General features: G+C 46.7%; 1 protein-coding gene across 3 annotated transcripts in view; it reads right to left on the bottom strand.

Annotated features, from left to right (window-relative positions):
- The window catches only part of CSNK1G1 (casein kinase 1 gamma 1), a 111,512-nt gene extending 97,651 nt beyond the window's left edge, over nucleotides 1-13,861 (bottom strand). For all 3 annotated transcript variants that reach the window (XM_054213919.1, XM_054213920.1, XM_054213922.1), the window contains exon 1: nucleotides 13,737-13,861. The gene's annotated coding sequence lies outside the window, so the exon portion shown is untranslated. The remainder of the gene's footprint in view (nucleotides 1-13,736) is intronic.
- Nucleotides 13,862-14,890: the final 1,029 nt, after the last annotated feature.

Genomic DNA, 14,890 nt, shown 5'->3' with positions numbered 1-14,890 from the left:
GCTTAAGTGCCTCTACACACCTTACACCTTCCTCCAAAACACACACTACCTGGATCACACACTGCATATTACTATTATCAGGTATGCACTTTGCTCACATTTTAGATATTTTTTTTTTCTTCTTTTCCAAGGATCCCTTTATGGGTTACACAAGTCACACGGCTGATATTCTCCCAGTGTCTGCACAAAGAACGATTCCACTCCCAGTCCCTCTGGGAAGAAAGGTAAACCCCTCCTAAGTCAAGTCTAAAAGAAGTTGTCCCAGACGGCATTTGTCGTCTTAGACACAGTTGAATTCACACTCCCAGGTGTCGATGTCAACCTGGATCATCACACAATAATACTTCAAAAAAAAAATCTAGTCCAAGGAGTTTTCTTGCAAGATCCCTTTGATTTGCATCCGTAGATGAGTTTCTTCAGTTCTTCATACGTTTTTGAAGGAGAATCAAGCTCCATTAGACCACTCACCTCTCCCAGCCTTCACAGCAAAGATGATTTGCTCAACATTCCCCCACTTAGTTCATTTGTTTACTAAATCATTAACAGACTCTTAATTTAATGCCCTTTAGAATAGCCTGCTCAGCTGATACTCATCAAAAGCCTAAGCACAAGCCAGTAACCCAGACACAGATATTTGAGATCCTTTTTTCCCTGCCTGACAGATTCAGAAAGCTTGCCATGTACTCAGGGGACACCATTGGCTCTCTAAAGAGAGGAGGTGACACTTTCCAAGAAAAGGCCACAAATCTCCATTCATTAAGGCCTATGCTGCTCCTCAAGAGTTTTTGTAGACTTCACGTTCTTTGCACCTTCTGGTTATCCCTCCTGGTTCTTCTCCTCCACACGTGAACCCCATTTAGGGGAGACCAACAACCCACACGTGCCCCAAAAGTTGGGAAGATGCTTGTAGTCTAGAGCTTACACCAGGATGAAACAGTATCTTCGAAGGAAGACCCAAGCGTGTTCTCCATAAGATGGAGTAACTGAAGAGCTGCGGCAACCCCCAGCAGGAATTCCTGCCTGTTTCTCCTCTGCCTGTGCTTATCAGACCCATTTATGAACAAGTCTAATTCATTATAGCAACAGGAGAAAACCAACACAACAATACCTGGAGAGCTTTTTGCCAGGTTAGAGAGTGAGGGCAGCTCAGGAACAGGTTTGACAAGCACCAGCAGCAGTACATGGGAAAGCCGAGACCAAAACCTCCCCTTTTGGGCATAGCAGTCACCACCACAGCCTTAGTAGCTTTAACTCTCCACAACAGGATGTTTCAATACCGAGCAAGGTATCGAAACACCGAGTTTCATGTTTAGGTACAAAACTACATCAACAGCTCCTCAACCATGCTAAGACTACTGGCTTGGTAGTTCAATTCCTGATTAAAACTAGATTTTTAGCAGGCATGGATCAGCAAGCTTAGAGACTAAAAAAGCAATCCACAGCTGGTCAGCCACAACATGAACACGAGCAAAACAGCATCAGGAAAATGTTGCTATCATCACTATATTTACTTCATGTAATCAGTATGACAGAGAGTAGGACATTTATATGTGCATGCTTCACTAGTTGTTGTGCCTGCCTGGTTCTGGGCTATCAGCCGATCACTGCTTGCAAGGAACGCCCGGCTGCCTGCTGGTCACAATCCCACACTAGGAAAGCTGAAGAGAAGCATTATGAACACCTCCTCCCACTTTCTGCATAAAAAGGTGGAATTTCAAGAATTTTTCCCATTTAAAGGGGCCGAGAACTTCACATTCAATTACTTTCTTCACCTGTTATTTCTAGTTTTTATTTGTGTCATTTCAGTTTCTACCTATCCCACTTTGAAACTCTTTTACACAGAGCATTATGTTGTACGGCAAATCTCCTTTGGATACGGGAGACCTGTAAGTGTGTACAGCATGGTGAGAAACAGCTTGAGACTTCCCCTCCTAGGAGTATCCATAAGCCATCTTCCAGAGCTCGTCAGAAAGATTGCCTCCCCACACTGCCCCAATATTCTGGAAAGGTGGGGGGTTCATAAAGGTGGGATAATTGAAATGAGAAGTGTTCTCCAACTATTCTGTCCTGAGGATCTCAGATGCCAGAGGGAGCAGTAAGCTTCCACAACCACTGGATTACAGATTTAGTATGGACACATCTGCCCAGTCCTACCAGCATCCATTTTATGGACATGCTGACCCCAGGTTTGTCTAAACACTTTTTGAATGCACATAAAACATCAGCTTCCACAAACTCCTAGAACAACAAGATCCAGAAGTCCGTCACCTGGTTTTTAAAGAAATCCTTCCAATTCTAAGTGTCTCAGACATTTTAAACTCCCCAGGAGACACAGCTGCTCCTCTGCCTTCAACTCAACTGCCCTTCTCTGTACGTTTTCCCAGCTCTGCTGAAGACGCAACAACCAGAAAATGCACAATGCAATAGGTGTAGTCACACACTCACCCACTGCAATTCACTCAGCGTATTACTCAACGACCCCAGTCCTTAATCAGATTAATACTTCAGCCCTCCAAAAAATAAAACAACAACGTGTAGTACCTGTAGCAAGCAAGAGACCAGGATGCCAACAATAACCGAGTCAATGCCAGGGAGATAAATCCCGACGGCCCCAAGCCGTGCCCATACTAAACAATAAGGGGTTTGCCCACTCGCCTGCAAAAGAGTTTCTTTCACAAGCCAAAAAAACCACACCACTCACTGCACTCCGAAACATAAGCAAGCACAGCAGACACTTGAAAATCCTGTTCGTCTTCCCAGCAACAACTCTTCCCATTCAGCTGGCAGCGTGCTACCAACTTCAGAGAAGTTTGGCATTTTTCGAGGATGGCAGAAGAGCTCCAGAAGCCCGATTACACATTGAAGGCATCTTCTTCATTACACTCATAGGATGAACTATGTATTTAATTAGAAGCAGCCTTTACGAAAAGCTGCTAAAGTTGAACATGGAGGATAAGTCTCACTTCACACAAGGAGGCAAACCCACGCAATAAAGTAGATGCCAGAACCGTCCACCTCTGTGCACCGTCTCACACACACTGAAAACTTCTCCCAAAAGCTGGAGTAAAGCACTATTTTGTACAGATAAACTTAACTTTACCTCAACGGCAAACATTACCATTCACACAGTTAGGAAATCGCAACTGTATGAAGCCACTTTGATTCAAGTTCCACTTTCAATCCCTAATCTTCAGTGTAGCTGTCAATTAGGAGTGTTCATTACCAAGTAATCTGCTCTCCGCACCACATGGCATTTGTCTTCTTTGAAGGCTTAATGCCCACAGGTGAGGATCACTTTGTGCCAGTAGATCCCTTGTAGACCTTTCAAACTGTAGGGAATTAATCACCGCCAACAGTAGCACTGGAAGCATAAGCCGATGATCCACCACAAAAAGCTTTTCGGTGTCACCGAGCCTCAAAGCTCCATCCACGGTAGAAAAGCAGCCTTTACATTTTGATATAGACACACATAGAAAAAGTCCTTGCAACACAAGGTCATACCTAGCTTGCTAGAAGACTAAATTTAGCCACCTGTGCCTCAGGCAAGTCTGTTAGTTAGGGGAAGCTCGGATACTGGTGTTGAGCACTGGTCCAAGGGTAACTCCCTTGGAAGACTTGACTCCATTTAATTGCAAATGATCTGAAAGCTATTAACAGAAAACCTGATCTCAATTCATCAAAGAGGAGATGTATTTGAACGTCATACAAAACTAGCATGACACTGCGATGCTGCTTTAAGGTTGTGTGCTCGAGTGGTGTAAACTATTACTACATTTGATGTTATAGTCGGTAAGAGAGGAGCTCAAGGAGATGTAACAGATGGGGTTTCAGCACAAGTGTATTTTAGAACACCTCCTTAGCAAGCATATTTCCTACTCTAACACGCCGTGTGCTACAGTTATAACATGCTATAGAAGAGCAGATCAACGAGAACGCAGGGATTATTCCAAGCTTTTGTAAATGTTAGCAGAGACTGATTGAACAGTTTGTGAAGACAAGCCCCAGTTTACCAAAAGGTGTCACAGCGAACAGCTTTGTCAAACATTTAATAATTTTCCAAGCCAAAAAAGATGGTGATGACTCAGATTCTTCAGCTGTGTTAGGTCTTAGGATCAGTATCAGCCACGAGCCCACAGAAGGACCACAGCGCTCAACTGAGGTCTGATACCTAGGATCACTGCAAGCATTCAACAGAATCTACCCGTGGAAAAAAAAAAAAGTTACAGAATCTGGTTTCAAGATACCACTAAGGAATATCTACATCATCTGCCTCAGCCCTGCAGGCCTTCAGAGACCCCAAAGAACCTATTTTGTTGCAAGAAACCCAAATAGGAGTATTAGCTCGATCACACAAGCAAAACCAAGATTACCAAGATGACTGTCCCAAGTGTAAATGAGCACAAGGTTTCTTACAGTAGATGTTGAGTATATACAGTCCAGCTAGACACCTGTAAGTCACACTGCATCCCCTCGAGTCTCTGCAGACAGATGGTAGCACAGAAGGCTGCCTGAACATCCTACGGTCACCCCGCACATACCTGCTCTGACCTCTGAACCTGTCCCTGCAGCATTCCCAGCCAGGAGGATGCTGAGACCCTCAAGTTCTCCAGCTGATAGCTCAAGGTTTTGGCTTGCAGCATATCGCCACAGCAGCCAAAAGTTACCCCCAAAAACCCTGTCTTCCATTGTGTTGTAACACTCAGTTTTCTGCAAAGACCAGAAAGAACAGAACAAGTGGTTCCAAAACACCACACTCCCAATCATAGATCTTGACAAGTGAAGGCACTCTGGCACATGCAATAACTACTAACATTTAGAAACGATAAAAAACACTGAGTACCAGTGCTGTATCCAGTAAATCTAGACAAAAACAAAGGACTGCATATTGGTTTGGAGCCCAATACCAGTTTTCGATCTTAACTACTGAATAACATAAATTTCAGCAGAGATATTCTTCCTGCTGAAGCAGAGCACAGCCTAACTATGATTTACCAGCACTGGAGTTGCATCTATCACTAGTAAAACTGATGCCTCAGCACTGCCAACACAGCACAGAGCTTTTTCAGAATTAGAAACCTGTCAAAACCTTTCCAAACAGAGGACAGCTGGGAACCAATATCAGACACCAAAGTGGCTGCAGGCCTGATCTCAGCTGCAGGATGATCACCCAGAGAACTTGAGGACCTCCAAGGCGCCTAACCTGGCACTGATGCTAAGCCAGCTGAGGTAGTCCATGGTTAGCAAAATGGGACCACAACCACAGAGCAAGCATTTTTCAGGATGGGGAAGACCCTCACTACCTGGTGGACACACATAGCACGCATTTTCGAAACCTTTATTTCCACCTAAGAAGTTACTTAATGCACGTGTTGCCACAATCCCTCCCTCCCAGTGCAAACCAGTGTGTTGTGACCTGCTCCTGCAGCCCTGCCAAAAAGCAGCAGCAAGAACAAGTCTTCATGAACCTTCTAAAGGTGAGACCTTTGAAGTCTACCTTAGACTTGAAAAGAGACAACTACAAAGTATGTGGTCTCTGCTTCATTAAAATAAGGTGTTACAGGTTCTTAAGTTTCATTTGTTCATTGAAACTTGTTCTTTTAAGATCTAGGAAATAAAAACAAGCTGTAGAAACTAGCCTTGCATGTCACAAAGGAAAACAGTTACAAGGTACCTAAGGACAACCAGACTAGCCAAAACAGGCTTGCTACAGAACTTACAATTAAGCAACTTTTATCAAACTTCAAAAAAGTTGAATTGTTTCGTTACACTTGCCAGAACTGGCACTGCCAATGGAACAATATTATAAGCCGTGTTTTAGAGAACTTCCTCTCATTTGTTTTTTAATAGACCTAAGTAAGCAGAAGTCAGATCGACAAGGAATTTTGAGTCACAAGGAATGAAAGCTTGAAATTGCTACTCTTCAGAAACCCACCTAAAGATTTTTATCCAAGAGTAGCAATAACTCAATTCATATGCCACTCCTTGCTATGAGGAAGACTGGAAAGATGCAGACAGACACCTTTCAAGGTAGTTTCTCCTGTAGTGTGCTCTCCATTAACACAAAGGACGAAAACCAACCACATCTGGATCTATCCTCTGACTTATAACTCAGAAATCAATGTGGAGCAGTTAGAAAAGGAACAGTTTGGTTTGTTATTTCTACGAACAAGATGTTACCCTAATTACAGGTGCAGAAGAGGTAAGTGTTTAAGAAAAAACACATGCAGATTTCCACCTCCTAAGCACCCAAGATTTTCTGCTACATCAGGTGAGTTGAATTATGAACTGAGCTCCATAGCAAGTTGATAAGATGGAAGTGGACCATATTTTACAAGAGAAAATAAATACGTTCAAGAAACAAATACTTCAGACTGATTTTCCTCAGAGTTCAAGCAGGTTTCTCCTACAGCTTAATTCACCTAGCTTCAGCACTGAACTACGGCAATTCCTTGTGGGTTGGAGAAAAGGAGTTGCTCTATGGAGAGCAGGAATTCCAGTGTTTTCTGAGCATCACCAAACTGCATGAACTCACCAAGCCTTACCAACAGACATTAAAACACATATATAGGACAGCAACTACTCAGGATATTTAATAAATGATGTGGTCTCCTCTAATGTACTATGTGCAATATGGCCAGCTCATTTTAGTAGACTACAGAAACACAACAGCTTCAGAAAAAACAACAGCAGATTCAGGACTGCAGAGAAACCTTCACTTCTTTGTAAACAGCCACAATTTTCACAGCCTAAAGGAATGTCATAATATAATCATAAGAAGGGGGGGGGGGGAAGAGCAGGATAGCAGAAGCAGACAGGAAAGTAGTTTCCCATCTCACCACTGAACATCCCCAATTCCCACATTAAATGCTAGGAGCAGCAAATCCAAGCTATTCAATTGTCTTCCACAAAGCAGAAACTGTCAGGCTAATCTTCAGGGTAGAATTGCTGTCAACTCTTCAGGCTATTAACTTATTATCCAGAAGAGATTTGCTCACAGATGAGCAAACCAAAACAGGAGATTCAGACAGGTAAGAGACACCCATCCATCTTGGAAGATGAGCTGCTCTAAATAGATCTTACAGGAAGGAATAACATATGAAAAGCCAGGAGAAGATGGTGGTAATCTCACACTGATCGCGTTTCATTGTTCATTTTCCCACCTTCTAGAAATAAGTGGTCTTGTAAGAGGCAGGTAATATCTGATGAACCAGAAATCAAACAGGTATTTTAACATGGAGTTAAAATACCTCCTCCTTCTATTAAAAAAAAAAAGAAAGAAAGGTCTAGGAGGATTTAATATGGAATATAGTGATGAAGCAGGCACAAGTCTGAGATTTTACCTCTCCCTAGAGCCACAGAATGGTTTGGGTTGGAAGGGAACTGTAAAGATCACCTAGCCCAACCCCCTGCCCTGGGCAGGGACACCTCCCACCACACCAGGTTGCTCCAAGCCCCATCCAACCCAGCCTTGAACATCTCCAGGGATGATGGGCATTCACAGCTTCTCTGGGCAACCTGGGCCACTGTGTCACCACTTCTATGATAAAAAGTTTCTTATGTCCAATCTAAACCCACCCCCTTTCAGTTTAAAGCCACTGCCCCCTGTCCTGTCACTGCAGGCCCTGATAAAAAGTCTCTGTCTTTCTTTTAAGCGCCCTTTATATATTGAAAGGCTGCAGTAAGGTCTCTCCAGATCCTTGTCTTCTCCGGTCTGCAGAACCCCAACTCTCTCAGCCTTTCTCCATAGCAGAGGTGCTCCAGCCCTCTGACCATTTCCATGGCCTCCTCTGGACCCATTCCAACAGGTCCATGTCCTTCTTGCACTGGTGTCCCCAGAGCTGGACGCAGTGCTCCAGGGGAGTCTCATAAAAGCAGATGGGGAGAATCACCTCCTTGAAGGCAATTCCTTTACATCCCACAGACCGTGCTGTCCACACTGGCATTTCAGCCACTGTAGACTGAAGCCTTCAGTCACCTCATCTCTCTGCAGGTCAATGTGACCACTGCCATAATTTCATCAAAGCCAGGAACTTTGCAGGACACCAAAGGGTGTATCTTCAGTGACTACCTGTTTGCACAGGAACACACACTACTAAATAACACCAGGAAGGAGCCACTGCCCATGGTCCAAAGGTACAGCCAGCATACGATGGGGTTATGCGATGGCATCTCAAAGAATTGCTCCCGCGCTCAGGCTCGGATTCACTGGGAATTGAGAAGGTTTTTGGACAACTGGAAGCCTGTACAAGAACAAGGACTGAATTAATCAAAATAGCAACTAGACACTGACACTTGCAAACAAGACTGAAAGCTCCTCTGACACTTCAGAAGTAGAGCGGAGAAAGCCAGCAGATGCAGAGGAGCATATATTTGAGGACGATGCAGCTTTTTGGGAAAAAGCAGCTGATTCATAAGAACTTCACCTCCTCAAAAGCCCCTACAGATGGGGCAAGAATGAGCCATGTAAAAATCAGAAGCTAGAAAAACCAACACAGTACAAGTGAAATAAGATGGAAAGACAAAACCGAGGCACAAGTGTGTTTCTTCACAAATGCCAAAGTCTAGAAGATGGAAAAACTCAAATGTCTGTTTTTAAAGTGATAAAATGGGTGTAGCGGGTTCATTCAAAACAGAATGGAAGGCAGACAAGTCAACAGGACTTCAAAGTATATGAGGACTAAACAAGCTTTTAGAGGACCTAAGCTTTCTTTAGCATCCACCACCATTCGAGCAATCTACATTTGCTGTGTCAGCAAGAAATACCCTGTAAATCACAATTCCAAGCTTAAACCAAAAAAATACAGTCTCAGCCACCCAAGCAGCGAGAGCAGCTGTCACGCTATCACCAGGGGGTTGTGCAAGCAGAAAACATGGCATTACATAGAGACTTCAGATACCTCTGTGTAAACTGCGCGAGTGTCAGGTCAATACATAACACCAAGAGTAAGTTATTAAATAGTATAAAGCGACTCCTCCCCAGCAGCAGATGAGAGAAGCAGCAATTCCTGCCTTCACCTTGATCGGCAGCTGGAGAAGTGGTGTGAGTCCCTGCTGTGCCATCTGATCGTGCCACAGGAGTGATGGAAGCCAATCCAGCCAGTACCGCAAGGCTAAATGTCCAAGAAGGAAACTAAACAAGAATTAGTAAGGTTTGATTATAGAAAAAACAGGAAGTCTCATGATTTACTACTCGGTTAAATAATTACTATACAACATCTCCCAAAAATTAAAACTGTGTTTTACGGCCAACATGCTGAGCTTGGCCACCGCTGCTGTCCCTGCTTGACCCCAGTAAAGCAAGCCAAGCAAATAAGGTTTCAGTTGGCAAAGGACCACTGAGAAGACAAGGCGACAGCAGCAACCTCACTTTACATACAGAATCGCCCTGGAGCAGGACGGGGAAGTTCCCCACATGGTTTCTTGGTTAAAGCTGCACCAAGGCACCTGAGAGACACTTGCACCAGCTTTCACAGAGCGATTCAGAGGCATCTGAGCAACTACAAACCAGGCAGCCACGCTGGGCAAATCAGAGTTCTCCTAAAGAATGGACTAAACGGATGCAGAGCTAATTCTATTTTGCAAAATGAAGTCGCGACTCAGGAGTCAGTTGGAGGTGGTTGTCTGTCTTTTTTTCTTTTGCAGGAGGCTGAGCACATCAACAAGGAAGAGGCAGCTGATAGACTTCATTGAAAAAAACAAGCATACTACATGACAAGATCCTTCAAAGCTCTTTGGAGAGCAAAACTCTAAGATAAAAGGAAAAATCCTTCACATACATAAATAACTGGTTTAAAAAAAAAGATAAGGAAGGGGGAAGAAAGGCATCACTGGTCAGTTTTGTAGCAGAGGGGACTTGCCAAAGGCTTCTGCTCCGCTCAACTATATTGAGCCATGCAAGAGAAGGCAGTACTAAGATGACAACATTTGCTACTCTGAATAATTCAACATGATCGGTAAATAAGAGCAGTGACTCTAAGGAATTGCAGTAAAATCTCGTGATACGAGTGGGTGATATAATTCAATGCACAGCACATCAGGAACAACCACCCTAACTTCAACTTAAAAAAACCTGACAACATGACAGACTGAACTCAAGCCAACACTGAGGAACAGGACACCGGGGCTACAGAAGAGCATTCCACAAAAACTGTAGCTCCATGTTTTTTTCCATCACTAGCGAACTAGCAGAATGTCTGTAATTACACAGACAACAACATAGAACAAAATACAAATCCACAGCATACTGTGTTTTCTAAAGAGGCACCCGCACCATAAATATCACCTGCTGATCCGATCAGCACCTCTGCCAACCTCCTCCTGCCACCCCTGCCTCAAGGAGGCTGGAGCAGAGCTGCCAATGGCATGAAGAGCAAGAAGAGACATGGAAAGGGAAGCCTACACAGATGAGGACAATTCAGCCCAGCCAAGAGACCACCAGGAATGCAAAAAGTAGTCTCCTAAAATCATGAAAGTGAAGAAGTAATTTCTTCTGAATTTGTTTCTTGCTAGTTTTTTTTGGACACCCCACCCCGTTCTTGTTTTCTGTCTCTCCCTCACGCGCAGACCACGTAATGAGTAGCCTACACACTCGGTGTCCAGATTTGTCTCTCTCCGTGCCAGGCAGTGAATATCAAGATGGTTCAAAGTGAGAGGGCAAATGCATGGAAGAGAAGTGTGAAGGTTACTAAATTCAACCACCTGGGTCAGGGAGGTCATAAACTGCTGGGGAAAGAAAAATAAAGCAGTATTTCCCCAGATTAGATCTGCTGTATTTGTGTACTCCCCTCTCCAGGCATCTGCTACTGGTTACTAGTGAGCAGGATACTAGGCCAGATGGATTCCTGGTCTTATCTGGTAGCACTTTTTAAGGCATTATACAGGATTTCAACTGTTAACCTGAAAATACACAGCAGCCGATTGCTTCAGAAGGGCTGAAAATTAGTTTAAAAACCACAAAAAAGGGGGCAATCTCAGCATCAGGAAAGCTGCAAGTGGCTGTGGACTAGGCTGCACTTGCAATCTCACCCAGCTCGTAACTCCCCTCGCAATGGAGCTCTGCCAACCTGCCTACTTGATCGCTCCCACCAGAACATTCCCCATCCACGACTTCGGCATAGGAAGTCAAATTGTCGTCAACACGGAGAACCGGACACTCTGACGGAAGAGTAAGACAGATGGACTGGAATGGGGCAAGGTCATACACTTCAGACTTCACAAGAAATGGTACTATGAAATAGAAAGCTCTTTAATCCCAGGAAAAATAGAGACACACAGGTTATTAACTTGTTGCTGTGAGCCACCAACCTGACTCAGCCATGAAGGATACCAGCACAAAGAAGTTACCTGCAACACCCCACAGCATCCCAAAGAGACCTCCCCTACCATTCTATGCCCTGCTCTGGTTAGGGGCCTTCAGGGATTAGCTTTAAGCAAACACGTGCGCAGAAGAGATCAAGAGAGAACCTGGAAAAGAGTGACTGCAAGGCTGGCATGCACAGATTGAAAATAAGAAGCCAAGAGTTGAGTGCTTTCTGAAAGCACCAAAGGAGAGAAGAGCTGTTTTTATAAGAGGCAACACTGGCACAAACAGATAGGTACAGACTGGTCACAAATAAATTTGTTGTGAGAATCTGGTGCAAGTTTCCAACCATCATGGCCAGAGGATAACAGAAGAGCTTTCCACATGAAAAACGCAGCAGAAACCCAGATTGGCCTAAACTGGCAAGGACTTCAGGCCAGCAGTCAAAAATACACTGCTATAGACTTGCAGAGTGAAGCACAGAGCTGTGCCTCATCTTCCTCGCACACTAACAGCTCTTAAAAAAATAAAGGCGGCACCAGCTGGACACTTTGCTGAGTCCAGAAAAAGCAATTTTGGGGCAGGCAACATTTGAAGAAATACTTGCATCTAAACAAGGTTTAGGTACTTATGCAAGGTATAAGTGTAAAGCACTAATTTTATCAAGCAGATAGTCTAATATTTCAAAAGAGTCAGCAATATTTTTGCCAAAAGGCTGCAATATCAGCTGTACCAGGGTACCACTACACCAGCAGCTGGGATCTCAATAAGCAGAACAGAGACTTGCCTGGCCATTTCTCACCATGATCCTCCACACTTTCCAAGTACATCAGATTTTTTTTAAAATAAGAATTATATTTTTTTATTCCACACCACCAGGATATTTAAATACCTTTCTTATCCAGTGGCACCTTGCTGGTGGTCACCTTCCCCATATCTCTTGCTGATATTTATCATTGGCAGCATCTCCAGCTCACCCCTGACTCAAAGAGCGCTAGCGTCAGCCGGCTTCACGTGAAGAAGACCACTCTGTGCATCTCTCTACAACAGCATCATAATAAAACCCAAATTCTCCTATCAGTAATGTTTCACCGCCCAGGCAACACTTCCAAAACTTCAGCAACTGGCAGGCAGCAATGAATCCTCCATGGCTTTTGTAGTCTGAAGAAAGCAACCTCCCCAAACTCGTAACTCAAAGGCACTCTTTGTATTTTTTGGAATGCATCTCTGGGAAAGCGCTACTAATATTCGATAAGAGTTTCTCAACGGGAACAAAGCTCACACTTCTCAGTTCACCCATCCTCCTCTCCCAGCAGGCTGGCAGAAACCAAGTTACCACCAGAGTATTAAAGATGTGTAGAGAATATGGTTTATTTAGGTAAATCACAGCCAGGAGCTGGGGAAGGAAAAGGCAAACTTGGGGAGTGGCAGCACAAGCTGGTTACACATATGCATTAGGTCACTGATAAAAAAAAATAATCAAGTCTGAGATCACACCCATGACAGTGTGACTTCAACCAGGCCACCGGGAGCCTGATAACGAGAAAGGGGGAAGGCGAAAACCTCACATGAAGTTGGGATGCAGCAGGTATTAACAACTGACCGTGAGCTTGGACTCGGTACACGACACCTCCTATGAACTGAGAAGTCAAGCTGCTGTTGAGAAAGGCAGAAGAGGACAGTCACCAGCAGTCAAACGGAGTGGAAAACAGAAGACGACAATCCCACGAGCAAATTGTCCAAGACAAGCCTTAAACCCTTAAAGTTTCATACAGTGCACATTTATAACTATCCCAGATAAGGGGGGAACACACAACTTCACACAAATAAGCTGTAAATACACTCAACGCATTATGATTTGTCCCCCTCAGACCTGGCAGGACGACCAGGCTAAGGAGGAGCTCCCAAACACCTCCTCCGGCCGGCGCCCTGCCCCGGGCTGCCAGCGACGGACGGGACCGCGGCTGTCAACCCGCGCCCCTTGAGGTGACCCCTCCTTCCACGAACAACCCGGCAGGGCGGCGGTGCGGGGTCCGGCCCGGTTCCCCTCGCCCACGCCCGGGGGGAGGCGGGACCCCCCGCCCCGGCGCCTCCCGGAGCTCAGCTCAGCCAACAGCCCGACTCCCTCCGGGCTCTCCCGGGCCGGTTCAAGGAAGCTCCGCCGCCGCCCCAGCGCCGGCCCCTGCCCTCTCCCGCCGCCGGAGACGGCCAGTCCGTGCGCCGGCCCCGCGCCGCTCCTCCGCTGGGCTGGAGCCCTTCACGCCGGGAGAACCGCGGCCCAGCACCGGAGAGGGCTGAAGTGGCGAGCCCCGCGGAGCCTCCGCCGCCACGGCGGGAGGCGCGGCCCCGGGAAGGCGGCCGGGCCTGGCCGCGGAGCGAACCCCTCGCCCCGCACCGCCCGGGTCCAGCAGCGACGGTGGCCCCGCCGCCCCCCTACCTGGCTGATGCGGCGGCGCTGGGCTCCCCGGGCGGGCTGGGCTGGGCCCCGCCGCTGCTCGCCCCGCCGCGGCTCCTCCCTCCGCCGCGCTCGACGGGGAGGGCCCCCGACCCGGAAGCGCTCACCCTTTAACCCCGCCCCGCTGCCAGCACCGCCCTATGGCAGCAGCGCGCCCGCGCCGCTCGCAACAACTTCCGGGGCGGCGCGGCAGCGGGCTAGCCTTAGCAACCGCGTTGCGTTGCTAGGCGGAAGTGGCGCCCGGCGGGGCGGCGGGCAGGCCCCGGCGGGGTCGGGGGGGAGCGGGATGGCGACTGGTGGCCCCGCCGCAGGACCGGGCCCTGCCGGGGCTGGGAGAGGGGGACAGCGAGCAGGGCCGTGCCTGGGGCTCAGCAGCCCGCCGCGCCACAGCCCCGGCGGCTTCCCGCCCTGCAGAACCCGCCGCGTCTGTGAGGGAGGGAGCGGGGGCGGAGGGGGGAAGCTGTCCATAAACTGGGTAAAAATACCCACGGAAAACTGGGGGATAAAATGGAGATCTTCAACTCGTCCTTGCCTCGAATTGCCTTCACCTGCAGCACCTCCAAGGGCTGTTTGGAACAAGGGCGGCAAAGTGCTGTTGGGGGGGAAAACGTGGCTCAGGGAACATGTCACATCCTGATAAATGGCCATCGCTGCCTGGCTTTTACTAGCCACCAAGGAAACATCCTGCTAAACAGTCATCACTTCCGAGCTTTTAGTAGCCACCGAGGAAGCGTGACAGCACAGGAGCAGAAACCCGCCAGGTGCCATCACCTGGATGCTCCCAGGCCGCTCCTGGCAAAGAACTTGACGTTTCCCACACAAAGGTTTTCAATCACAATATGCCTTGAAAACAGTTAAAAAATACCATCAGGAAAACCTTCATCCCCAGCGCACTGGCCCCCGAGCCCCTGGGCAACCTCATTAACTGGCCGCGCAGTCACCCCTCGTCAGCGCGTGGCCCCCACTAAGCATGAGCCACAGGTTAATTTTGAAAAATCACCTGGAAAATCTGTTTAGAACCAGAATTTAGTCTTTAAAATTATATATTTTCCCCACTACCTCGTATTCCTGAGATTAGGCTTGTCAATTTTCTGCTGGTGCCATAATCAAGCAGAAAATAAAGCCTGGTTTTGGTA

This window comes from Rissa tridactyla, chromosome 9 (genome assembly GCF_028500815.1).
Source record: "Rissa tridactyla isolate bRisTri1 chromosome 9, bRisTri1.patW.cur.20221130, whole genome shotgun sequence".
Taxonomy (NCBI): Eukaryota; Metazoa; Chordata; class Aves; order Charadriiformes; family Laridae; genus Rissa; species Rissa tridactyla.
This window is presented reverse-complemented; position numbering and strand designations above follow the sequence as displayed.